Raw genomic sequence first — 13,978 nt, forward strand, 5'->3', positions numbered from 1 at the left:
CTGCGACTGCAGAACGGCTGGGGCCGTGCTCGCCCGGGTAAGCCTCCACGCTCATTAATGCCAGGCAGTGCGCCTCCACAGTCATCCAGAGCTCTGCTTCGGAAAAGGGTCGCTTCAGACGTGCTCCGCTAGAAAGCGCGGTATATCTGCCGCAACACCTCCAATCTGGGCTTTTATAGTCACGGCAGAACAGTGACAAATTGCAGGTGGGGCTGGTGGGGCTGGTGGGGCGAGGTCCTTGACTTGAGACAGCAAAACCTGCACGGATCCCGTATCAATCTTCCATCTTCCCCCCCCCCCCCGAACCACTCAAGATCAGCAAGAAACACGGCAAGATAAGGATCACATTAAAATCAGGAGTTAGGCCATCGTAATTTCCCCCCGTCCGGCGCTTGTATCTGATTGGTTTACGACCGGTTTACGGCCTTGATCAACGGCAGCTTAATCCCTGCACTCGTTTTTGGCATTCCACTAACGAGGCTGTAAAACGGGCAAGTCCCTCGTTTCAAATGCCGCATAGAGAGTTTGGAAAATGATGTAAGAACTGCCTGTCCTGTCTGAAACATCTGTGCCACTTTGACAGCTTTCGATATTGTGCTGCAGCGAAAGATCATCCTTCTCACTTTGCTATAAACTGTTACAGCACTGTTTAACGAATACAGGTTTGTTACTCTGTGTATATAGTTCGGTGATGTTTTGAAATGATCGTTAAACTAAATTCATACTGAATGAGTTATAATGAGCGACCATTTAGACATCATCTGAAACCACCTTTGTTGTTCCCAAAATTCCCACCACATTTCTAAAGCAATTGTAAACGCACTTCAGGTGTTTACATTTCGCCGAAGGTCTTGGCAGGTGGCGGGCCCATGGGACCCTGACACTCAAGAAACCCCTGGATGACGTGCAGCAACCACACGCCACAGCTAGCCAAGGTCATAGCGCCGCCTCAGACCTGTGGCTGGAAAGTTAAGCTGGCATTGGAGTTGCGCACAACACACGTAACTTAGCAACCGAGCTCTTTTATTTCTTATCTCGTTGTTAGGGCCGAGAGAAATAATCAGGCTGTTATTTCTCGTGCATTTCAGTTCTCCAGCAGCAAGTGGTTGACTGCCATGAGTCACACAATCCTTCTTTAATTGTGGTAATCATCTCTGTTCATCTTTCAATTACCACTTAATCTGTACCATGAGAAGACTGACAGTGCAATGTTGATGCTTGTTGACACTTATGTGTCAGACTGATTGGAGTGTGTTAGACAACAGAGCAATAAATTAATACGTCCATCAAAAACAAGTGGGAAGTACTGATTTAAAATAAGCAACCTTCCCTACAACAGCGTTAACTCGCAGCTGGGGGACATGGATGAAAACAGGGGCAGCTGTGAATATCACACATATGCCTAACGGCAAACGTACTAAATTTTGTAGTTAAAGAGTAATTGAAACTCATTGGTTCAACCTGGCTCCGCCTACTACACAATTTTGTAAAATGCATCCTGGGGTGGGTAGACAAGGTGTGTCAATTCATTTGCATGAAGTATTCTATATGCAAATGAATTTGTACCTTTTAGTTATGCCTGGCTCGTGAATCTCGGATCAAACTGTCAAACTAGGCATTGCACGTCGTATATGAAACATATATGAAGATTCAGCAAATACATGGCCTACTTATCGCACTGGCCTAATTAGTGGAATGTTTAGGTGAAATATGAGAAAGTTAATGAAAAGGCTGCCATGTTTTTCAATGAAAAACGTTGGGCAAAATGAATCCAGCCAATCAGGTGCAGGCAGACAAATTTTTGGGCGGCAACAATCTTGTGGCTGGATCTTGATTGGATAGCTACACGTAGCAGTACCTCCAAAGAGGGGTGGGGCCAGATTTGAATGCAGATTGGAGCATTTTAAGAGGGCAGCACCGAAATGTTTTCTACCTGTTTTTTTCTGCCAAATTATATATAATTTCAGAAATGTTGAAATAGCAGCATGGATTAAAATGTTTCATTATAAAGAAGGCATACAAACATGTTTACAGCTTAAAAAAAAAAAAAAAGATATCTAGGGTGTAATTACCGTTTAAATGTAATCCCTGTCAGTTGATTTACTATCTGTTCTTTCATGGACTGAAGACGTGTGAAAAACTGGCCATTATAAGATACACTTCTGTCGGCAACAACTGACAAGCAGCCCTTGGCCTTAAACTGACTCATTTTTGTGCCAAAATTGATTTAAAGACATTTGATCGTTTTTCGCACACATCGGTTGTAAGTTTTTAAGATAAAGGCACTACCCATCAGGCCTTGAATGAATGAAGTCAAGTGGAATGCTTTCTAGGTCCAGACTGCAATCTTAGTTTGGTCAAAAATCACCTTTCAGAAATTTATAAGCTCATTGACTGAACAAGGTTCATTTTTTATCAGTTGAGCAAGGTTGTAAAGTTTAGTTCCGTTTTATGTGACATTGGCAAATGTTTTAATCCGCTTGCCGTTTATTGTTCAGTCTTTACTATTAACCTGCTCTAGCTCTTTTTCACATGCATTCGTCAGCTGCAGGAATTTATTGTAGATTTTTATTAATTCTTCCTCGCCGGGGTCAAGCAGATGATTTCCACGTTGCGCAATGAGAGAGTAGCATTTATCCAGACCGTTAATATGTTCCAACAGTGTCTTAAAGTCCTTTAATGCTCCAGTGCTGTGTGTAATGTCCATTTCCATCTCCATAAACCTTGTATAAAACCCCACAAAGTATTTTGGATGGTATTGTGCAGCAGAATACCAAGTTATCCCTCTGGTTTTGTCGAACAGCCATCCCATTCGCATGCATCTCTCATGTATTCTGTATTCCTTATTTCCCTTCTCTGACAATGCTTTACCACGATTAACACGTCACCTAATATGCACATATTTCTGGGTGAGCCACTTTCCAGTGAGAGCATTTGTATTGATCAATGTCTCCGTTAATTGATCACACAAATCAAGCCGCCTCTCACTGCTGTGTTAAGTCTAATGCTGTTTCTTCATCTCAGATGTGTGTTTTGTCCTTTTGTATTGTGTAATTGCTGGTCGATGGTAATCTTTTTTCCTGTGGTCTAAAGATAAGTAGCAAGATGTGCAAAATAAATCAAATATGTCTTTATGCAGTGTGGCAGTAGATTCATCATTGATATCGGTTTGGATGTTGCTGTGAGTTCCTTTTCCACACTTAATGTAACTGTACATTTGCCAATTTATTGTTGTGCACTTAAAATTAGTAATAGTGGTTATCAGTTATAGTAATACAGTTAGTCCCCAATTGTATAAGTAGTCACCATGGAAACCTGCAGGGTAACTGCTGGAATTCAAGTTGACAGCCCAGATAGTCACATGCTCAATTGTTTTCCTGGACCTTAGAATACTCGCTATACCAGGCTTTACATTGTACTATAAGACTCTACTACACTATTACATAATGTCCTACGCCAATCCTTTTTTGTGACACTGCCTGTCATGCTACGCGGTGTTGGTCCCCAGAATGATCCTGAGGGAAAATGTTTCTCTCTTTCTGACACTGAAACTGCAAACTAAGCCCAACTGATACCCTGCTGACAGATTTTTTGAAATTGTGCCACTGTCACAGAATGACACGGACAAGCATGATATAATTCCAGGAACATGTCCTACCAAAATGTCTCCTAAAAGAACCGCAAAGCCAGCCGGGCGCGTCAATAAACCTGCCCTTCAAAAAATGTGCTTGAAGAAGTACCTCTTGAGGTTTGGAAGAACGGGTCAACCCTGAGAAGGGTCTATGTCAGGGCTACTCAACTCCAGGTCCCGCTGTGCACACAGCTCCTTCCAGACACTAATTTTATCCGTCCTTGTCTCTTTGGTCCTTAAGTGACCTGGAAGTCAATCGAGGTCTGCCATCTTTAAGGACGTTCCAACCCTTTAAATGCTCCCTGAAGGAGCTTAGGAGCGAGGAGCTAAGAGGTTCCCGAAGGGTGCTCGAGCAAGGAAACACAAGTGCACCCAGCAGGCATCCGTTCCAAACATGCACCCGAGTTCACTAATGAGCTCACTTCCTGAATCAAGGAGGCAAAGTAATTAGTGAAATCAGGTGGTGTGCAGCGCATGGTTAGGGCAAGCACTTCCAGACAGGGTGGCTCATAGGACCTGGAGTTGAGTGTAGACTCACATGGAGAAGGCCATTACTTCTCTCACGCTAACCCCTGATGGTAAGGTCCCAGGGCATTAAAATGCACGTGGCAGTTGGCCAGTGGTCTGTAACTGCATGACACACCTGAACTAGCAGCTGCAGCAGCACTCCAGGTGAGCTGCTGTAAAAAAAGTCAATCTGTCACATCGCATCTGCTGGTATGGCCCCAAACAAAAACTATGACGACGACTTGCTGTACTGATTACAAACACGGTCGAATGGTGCGCAACACTATGCCATGATGGATGGGCTTCATTTTAAAAAACCCTGTTGCAAGAAATAAATACAACACGGACTGGAAAAATAATCTGTGGCCATAAGCATGCTATATGACATTATATGAAAAGTAATCCTGTGTGGTATTAGAGATCCGGGTAACCTTTTGACACTAAGCATATTGTCCTAAACCTAGCCTTCAAAAAGCATGTACTCTGTAACTGCTTTGATAACATGTCATCTTTACAAATTATTCCATGTTCAGTTTGATGAAACTTGACACTCCACGTAAGGTCATTTGGAAAACCTTTGACCAAAATTCCCAAACAAATTTTTACAGATGCCTTTAAATTGTTTCCACTGTGGTTATGGTGGAATCATGTGTTTTATGAAGGCTGTTTCATTTCCTGACAGCATGGCCTCTGACTCTCTGTACTGACCAAACGGTCAACTCCCCGTTCGTAGCCATCTCTGCTACTTCTGAAGTGGAAATGTTCCAACTTGAAGCCTCTCATAAATATTAATGAAAAGCCACCATCAGGAACATTACCCGGTGGCGATGGATGTTCCGTCCTCGGGCACACCTCCTCATGAATATTCCTAAACCGCAATGCATCATCCGAATCTCCCGCCACCAGCCAAAAGGGAGTGAGGAAGAGTAGCAGAGGGTCAGGGGGACTGCAGCAGCTGTCTGGTTACCATAGAAAACCTGGTCCCAGCAAACACAACATGTCCTCACAATGATGGTGGAATGTCAATGTTCTAACTTTGCCAGTACACTGCAGCAACAGTGTGAGGAGGACACTGGTGATAATGTCTCCAACTAGTGATAATTTCCAGAAAGCACCCCTGACCAGCGGTGTGTGTGACACCATTTCCTTCGTAGTGGCCTCTTCAGCTCTTTTATGGGGCCTGTTTGGAAAATGCTTGTGATTTCCCACAGAAGGACTACAGATCGATGGGGCCTGTTTGGAAAATGCTTGTGATTTCCCACAGAAGGACTACAGATCGATGGGGCCTGTTTGGAAAATGCTTGTGATTTCCCACAGAAGGACTACAGATCGACGGGGCCTCCAGCTGACCCCATCACCATGTTCTTCATGACTTCTCTGCGGCCTGGAATCACACGCAGACTGTAGTGTCTTCGGTGTTCTCGCCGCTGGGTTGATTCCAATATATTTTGCACATCTGTAACACTGCACATATGTGCTTTCGTAATTTGTAATTAGGCCTCATATCATGCTGTCTGTGTGATGGTGGGATATGGTCCTTGAAGGGAACACAATTCCCTCATCTCCAAGACTCACTTAACAACGCAGCTGTAGCATAATTGCTATGATTCTTTTATTTGGTGCCAGAAGCAAACCCAGTTATTATCCTTCGCCTGTAAAACCCAGAACACATACGGCCAGCCACGGGCACCATGACTCAGAATACCTATCTGACAGGTGAGCCATACCAGTTATATCTGGATTTACCGACACAATTTCCTCAGATTTTACTCAGGTAGAAAATGGGTCGTCCGTTTGCAAAGACCCTGTGAATGCTCAGCCAATCACAGAGCAGGAACATGAGATATGAAGATAATTTTTAGCTTCTCCATGGTACTAACACTGCAGAAAGGCACTGTCATCACCACCCAAAAATGAACAGGCAAAAACATCGGCAGGGGAAGTACACAGACAGTAAAACAGAATCACGAGCAGATATAATAGTTAGCCTCATACTTAAATAATATCGAAATCAAATTCTAAATTACAATTCCGTTAAACTGATTCCGTCTGAACGCCACAAGCATGGGCACCACTTTGTCTTCCCATTTAATTGGCACTACATTCGATCAGAAGTGCGTGAATGAAGTGTGGGCAGTGATGGAAAAAAAAGAGTGAATTCTTTCCCCAAAATCTGTTGAGTAAATAGCAAAGCACTGCTTCAACACAATCCCGGCATGTTAATGAGCTCTCCTCTGGCAAACCTGGACTTAATAAAGGATTGTTTGTGCCGCTGTCTCCTCAGTGGTGTCTCGCATAAAAAATGGCGGGAAGCCGCACAGCGCAGTGCGTACGGCAGCCGCCTCTCAATGCCCTTCTCTATCCCGCACCCTCTCTGTTCTCCCCATCCATCTGCATAAAGTTATAGACTTACACAAGGAGGGCAGACTGTCTAGACTCCCTTTAAGAAAACAAAAAAGATTGTGCAGTGATTGCTTTTTCCTTACGGACTGCTAGATGTGTAGAGGGTTTGGCATTTTGGAGCCTTAGACTGCGGTAGCTGGTTTGACGGTGCACTTCGCAACAGATACAACCCTACAATACAAATACTTGCTGAACGACAGTTGAATTTGAACACATTGTTGATGGTTCCAGTTCCAGTTTAATTTCTGAAGAAATAGCTTATTTTAATTCTGTGCAGTACTGACATTGTAAAATCAGTAATGAAACTGTAATGTCCAGCAGTGGCCATTATGGTCGATTGGGAGCTGGCTGTGTGCCTGTAGCTTCTGCATAGGCGATTCTCCAGTGCTATGACTAACGAGCTTTGGAGGGTGTTCACGTTAGCGAGCTCTTTACATTCTCAAAGGACGTTACAGTAAAGGCTTACAAACAAAACTGGGCATTCAGGCTTGGTCAAAAAAAAAAAAAAACTATGTATATATGGAAATGAAAATATCTAAAAATAAAATGATAATGTGTAAGATGAAAATATACCAAGAGCTCAGTAATATCTGTATACGATGTTTAGTCCCACGCATATTAGTTTTCAGTCACATTAGGGAAAGCCCAGAGGAACATTTTGGACCAGATTCAGAGGCTTGCGTCTGAAAAGTGTATATATAACCACCAGTATAAAGCCCCTGGCGTAGGAAGGCTGAATGCATAATGCAAATGTGGACAAGGGTGAACACTACCATCCCAGTGTACAGTACTGCCAAACACTACGAGGGCGATATAGCTCAGGAGGTAAGACCGATTGTCTGGCAGTCGGGGGGTTGCCGGTTCAAACCCCGCCCTGGGCATGTCGAAGTGTCCTTGAGCAAGACACCTAACCCCTAACTGCTCTGGTGAATGAGAGGCATCAATTGTAAAGCGCTTTGGATAAAAGCGCTATATAAATGCAGTCCATTTACCATTTACCATGGCCGAAAAAAGTCTTTATTTGACTTTAAAATCCATGGTGGTGGTTAGGAAATACAGTAACTCACTGTACACTATGGACCAATGCCTGCTTATAGTTTGAAATGCCCCCATGGTTTTTATTACTCAAATGTATTGCTAATTTTTATTTTAGGTTTTCTATTTTATTCTATTATAAACTTTCACATTTATCATACTGATTAAATGACAGTTCAGAACTGCTGGATAAGTCGCACGCATGCACCATGTCTGGGGCACTCGATCCACACTTAGACTGCATTCCACAGCCACCCTTACGCCCTCAGTAAAGGAGTCAGAAATGCCTTTATTTGAACAAATTATAATAAATAAGAAATACACAATATTATCGTAATTATAATTATTATTATTGTTGTTGCTGTTATTATTATTATTATTATTATTATTATCATCATCAAGCCGGTAGGCTTTGGTAGTCTGTATCATTTTCATCACTGTCATGTCCACTAATTGAACACTAATGAAACGCACTGTCTGCTAGCTTGCACAATACTTGATTCATAATTTAATAAAGTCTCATTACAGGGCAATTTAAACATGCAGTTGTGCAACTCTGGCCTGAAACCTACTTGATTTTACATGAGGAAACAGCAACCTGTGGTTGTCCACAATGTGTGTATTCCACTGTGGGACATAAGCAGCACAAATTATAACAATTGCGAATAAAAATGCGAATAGAAAATGTTTTGCATTCCATTAAATTGCCTGAAGTCGACACTACTTCTTCTGTGGTATAGGAAGTGGGAGCCCAGGTGCTGGGGTAATGTAAGAAACGCTGCACAAGAGGCTCATTTAAATGCATTTCGCAGCCGCGCTCATGCACTCAGCAGGCCGTATGTGCGCCGCATCTTTACTCCGCCAGCCAATCATCATCAGCGTCTCCCTCTCCGCTGAAACGGTAATGGCGCTCCGTGGCGCCAGGAACTGGGAGCACCGGCACACAAAAGGCACCAGGCTCTCACGCTAAGGCTAAGGCTAAGGCTAAGGCTAAGCTACAGTGTGCATCCTTCACCCTGGGACCCTCGTTCGTTGCATGCCAAACTCGCTGCTGTTGCTGCAAGTCCCGGATTCTGATTATGAATTAAATCTTCAGTGCGTAGTCTATCAATACAGAGACGGTCACAGGCAGCACATTACTGCCTACTGATGAGAAAGATGCTGACTGAATGTCTGAGGTAAGCCAGTGTAACACTCTCAGAGAGTGCAGTTTTTTTTTGTTTAAATTAATGTTATTACTTAATAGATCATTTGTGCAATAACCGTTACTATCGATAAAACCATTAGCTAGCATTAGAGATATTAAGCTTGCCTGGGGTTATCAAGAGTTACTTGAAGTGTCAGCTTGTAGAGTTCTTGCTTCAGACCACAAACACATTTATGCTGCTATACCAGCCATTTCAAAGCCAGCAGGTCGTCAAGAAGTTCTGTAAATAACTAAAGTACCGTTCATCGCACACAAAAACTATCTGGGGCGAAAACATACACTAAAACTAAAATCATACACTAAAACTCAAAACATACATTAAAACTGAAATCATACACATACACATGCTCCAAGCCTGTAAGTTCAAGACACAGCCGAATGAACATTTTCCCCAGAATTTTACCTTTTCAGAAAAAAAAAACTCAGCTTTAAGTGTGAGACTGGAAACTGTGACAGTTGGGTGCAATGAGAGATTTTCATCCTCTTATTTTAGCAGACAGCAGAGACGGACCACGTAACTACAGACAGACCAAACAACTAGAGACAGACCAAATAACAACTAGAGACGGACCACATAATTAGTTACTAAAACTGCAGAAGCCAACCACTTTTTATTGCACAACTTCTCGCAAAGCCACATCATTCAATGTTTTTCCAAAGAAGTCAAACAGGAAGTCATGGTGTCTGACCCTATAAAAATTAACATTTGGCCTCAAGGGCATAAACTTTGCGTGTTCAGAGTTGATTAATGGGCAAAGCTTGGCTGTTGCTGTTCAGTAATGCCCTTGCTTTGGTCCTACTGGGGCACAAAAAAAAAATGAATGGAAGAATCATCCCATTCCAATTCATCATCGCAAGCAGGACAGGGGAAGTACACAGTGAGTTTAGTGTAATTGGCCTTGCTGCCGGAAAGGTAAGGGGTTTCCAGTGCTGACTCAGCAGCTGCTGCTGCTGCTGCTGTTCTGCCCTGGATCAGCAAACATTTGGAGGATTTCGAGATTTCGGGTTAGCCAGCCGGCCCGGTCACCCGAGGCCGGGCCAGACCCAGGGCACGCTCCTCCTCCGCGGGGGAGAAGAATGTTCAGGCCCGTCTCATCTCGGGCCCGTCATCAGCCACACGAGAGGAATTAACTAATTAACACTAATTAATATTCAGCGGCGATGGAGACGACATAAATCATCCCGGAGGCTAACGACTCCTGGCAGGGTTACGCTTTATTTTTTACGGACAGAAAAACCCTGACACCATCAATTTAAGCCTGTCGTTTCCAGGGTGGGAGCCAATTAGCCGCAGAATGCCTGTTACCAAAACATTAACCGGGAAACCGCCTCTCCATTCTCATCCAATTAAGAGCCTTTATGGAAACCATCCAATTGCACCATTAAAATGCAATCTAGGCCTATATGTCATTCCTCTATGCGACAGCGCCGTCAAACCACGGCTGAGAGACGTGGTGTGGCTTGCTAGTTGGGTTGTAGGCTGCAGCCCTGATGACACACATTTTGATTTGTCCATAAAAGAGATAGTTCCCTTTCTGGACTTTTTGACATTATTTCAGGTTTAGTGTATGTTTTTGATTGACCCAGAAACCTTTCTGCGCGATGAAGGTTACGTTAGATATTTACAGATGTTGCTCATGACCTACCTGCTTCAGAATGGCTCATGACCTACCTGCTTCAGAATGGCTGGTTTAGGGACAGTGATGGATTTATAGATTAAAACAAGAAAATAAACTTGGTCAGTCCAAAGCTGCCTGGAAAAAGCACTGTTATGGCTCCAGGGGTTGTGTGTATGTAAATTATTTGAATATTTTCTTATAATTCAGATCTAATCTCATCTTCAGTCGTCAATATTTCCTATAATGAATACAGCCTGAGCCGGTTGTGCTTAAGGAAAGAAGTGGCAGGGTTTCCAGTATCAGCAGTACTGCATGAGAGGAAGCTCTTCAGCAGCAATACATCAACAGGATTGAAAATGATTCCTGCTTGTGCAATTCCACATTGCAGGGGGGGGGGGGAAATTACACAAAAGATCTTCAAGCCACTTTCACCAGCTACCTTCAGACATCCCAGATCAACTGAAATTGTTGCTAGACGTCTTCAGCATGCCAGTTCACCTTCCCTTTTTGACCTCTCAGCTGCTATCTGTCGCATCTCCTCATGCATAAATTCAGGGTCAAATAAATAACGTTCAGCAACAAAACTGAAACTCTCTTCTGTGCACAGTGGGGCATAATCGCAGATTCCATTTCAATTTGTAAGTAGCTTGGCTAACGCTAGGCAAGCGAGAACAGACAAAGCAATAGCTTTCCTTTGGCCAGGCCGGTTGTGTGTGCCTTATCATGTGATTAGCATAAGGAAACGCCCTAGCAACCCCACAAAATGCATGCCAACTTCAGGGTCATGTGCAAACATCAGCCAATCGTAGCTCCCTGTTCTGCTGCATGGTGAAGTGCGGTCCAATGAGTTTTGAGATACTTGCTTGGATCTGAGCCGTTGTTTCTGCACACTTCAGAATTCATCCTGCTGCCACTGTCAGCAGCCACATCATCAATAAAGAAAAGTGAACCAGCCACAGCCATACATGTCCAAACCACAGCACTACCTCCCACAATGTTTCAAAGATGAGGTGGTATGGTTTCAATCATGAGCAGTTCCTTTCTTTCTCCACACTTTTCTCTTCCCATCACTTTGTTACAGGTTAATACACATTTCCTTGTCCATTAGAGTTTGTTTCAGAACTCTACAGATTTTAAAATGCACCTTTTAGCAAACTCTATCCTGCCGTTCTGCTCTTGAGGCTTACCAATGGTTTGCATCTTACAGTGAGGTTAGACTGATGTACTCTTCTCTTTATGCTAGTCTTTGACACATCTATGCCAACATCCTGGAGGGTGTCCTTGATCTGTTTGACAGTTGAGAAGGGGTTTTACTTCACAACTGAAAATATTATTGGTATCTACAGTGATCTTCTGAGGTGTACCAGGTTATTTGCTACTGCTGAGCTCTCCGGTGCACTCTTGCTTCTCAACAATGTATCAAACAGTTGATTTTAACACAACACATTATTTTTCTATATCTCTGACTGATTTATTCAGATTTGTCCACCCCATGACGGCCTGCTTTACTAGCATTGACACTTCTCTTCACATTGACACGTCTTCTTGTTGAGGGACAACAGCAACAGACTCAAATGCAAATGCCACATCTGGAATCAACTCTAGACCTTTTGTTAGTGCAAGAACTGAAGATGCAACAACTCACAGCTGCCATATGTCCATTTACCTTTGGTCCCCCGAAATGGGGGACAGAAACCATGTAGTTTCTGCGAGGTTCACTCAATATGGATGTAAATACCCTGAAGTAAAAGCTGACAATGCGCACTTCAAACTCATATTCTTTTTAAAATACGAAATGTTCTGGAGTACACGGCCAAAACAACAAAAATTGTGTCCCTGTCCAAATACTTACGGACTCCACTGTATATTGCAGTTTAAACATGGTTCATTTATACAGCTCAATGGCTTCTGAAGATATTCCCTTCACATACCATTCTACTACACCGCTGCATCACCAGGGATTCAAATCTCAAACCTCCTGGTTACAAGTCTATTTCTTTTACTGCTGCTCTATACTGCCTTCCTAAAATATTTATGAGAAGGAGATGCACCGAAAGAGAGTGCACTACATTTCTCTCCTGTTATCATTTCCAAAGATGTACGTTCCTTTTTCCAGAACCCTAAATTAAAGCCTAACTTTAGTCATACTTACAGTCACAATGACTAGAAACATGTTTGAAGTACACCAGGAGTACCATTTGGTAATTGGATACCCCCTTACTTGAAGAGGTTCCTGTTGACTGTAGATATGACGGTTGGTTGCTATGACAACGTGATGCTTCCCTTTCATATAATTAGGCAGGCTAGCTGTTCTGCCCATGAATTTTAGTACGTACAGCAGAACTAGCTCTTCACCTCCTCAGAGTGGAATAACTCTGCTGGTGACAGTAAAGCAATCATCACAGACCAGCTAATGTAAATGTTGCAGGCAGCGCGGTAAATTTTCTCTTGTGATTTCTGTCAACTTCAGATCAATCCATTCGCCTCGTGTCACCCTCTCATACGCAGAAGGTCTCAGGTCCACATAAACAGGCTACAAAATTCCATCGGAATCAGTTTATGGAACTTAATTTAAATGCTCATTGCTCATTTGCATTATCTGAATTTTGAATTGCAAATGGCCATTATAACATAATTTGCACAATTTTATGCTTTGCACAATGTTGGACATTAGATGGATGTTTACATTCACAATGGCAATGGGAAGCATAAGGATATGTTACATGTTAACTTTTAAGCAATAGGACAGAGCTGACTTTGAAGACCCCCTTCCATCCAAGGCAGCTTGAAGGGGGTGAAATGTATTTGAAGATGGCAAGGATGGCACAAGTATACCAAAAACATAGTTACATCAGTGAATTGTGGTACTAAATTATGTCATATTTTAAACATGTGGCATCTTAAACAAAGCCCACACGTGGTGATTTAATATGAAATTATCCCATGATAAAAGAGATTACTGCTTTCATTGATTCACATACACTTTAGTATTTCGTTTAAAACAGTAGCCAACCACAATAACTCCCATACATGCTGTCCATTATTGCTGTGGCTTTTACTGTGCGTCTGGCAGGTATAAACTAAATGCATACATGGATGTTAGCGGTCCAGGGATTGATTATGAATCAGATTCACGCTATTGGTGTCTGCGGAAGGGTTCATATTACTCCACAAGGCGCTACTGCTGGTCCTGGTCGTGCGTAAATGTTCATTCCAAAATACGCGATCACGGGATGTTGTTATGATCAGCTCAGTAATTAGGCAATTTTTCAAAGCAGTAGCATTCAAGCACGTCTTGCTGCCAATAATATGGTGTAAGTAAACAAAAGGCGAGCACCGAGAGAGCGGTCCGTGTCCTATTAAAATGGAGAAAGTGTCACTGCATGTCATATTTCGCCATATGACGTTAAATTGAGCTCACTGTAGCTTTTTAGCTTGAACTACATAATGTAGCCGACAATAAGGACGTATCACAGCCAGTGCTATAGCAGCCTATTATTGAGCTAGCTCCTTTGCTGCGTGCTAGACGACAAAACGCCGTAGTACAACGAGTTCTCCCTACTGCAAACACGCACA

General features: G+C 42.8%; 1 protein-coding gene across 2 annotated transcripts in view; it reads right to left on the reverse strand.

The window, feature by feature from the left end:
- Positions 1 to 13,978, reverse strand: part of lin7a (lin-7 homolog A (C. elegans)) — a 39,736-nt gene that overhangs the window by 24,847 nt on the left and 911 nt on the right. The gene's annotated exons all lie outside the window — the stretch shown is intronic.

This window comes from Anguilla rostrata, chromosome 7, assembly GCF_018555375.3.
Source record: "Anguilla rostrata isolate EN2019 chromosome 7, ASM1855537v3, whole genome shotgun sequence".
In the NCBI taxonomy this organism is placed as follows: domain Eukaryota; kingdom Metazoa; phylum Chordata; class Actinopteri; order Anguilliformes; family Anguillidae; genus Anguilla; species Anguilla rostrata.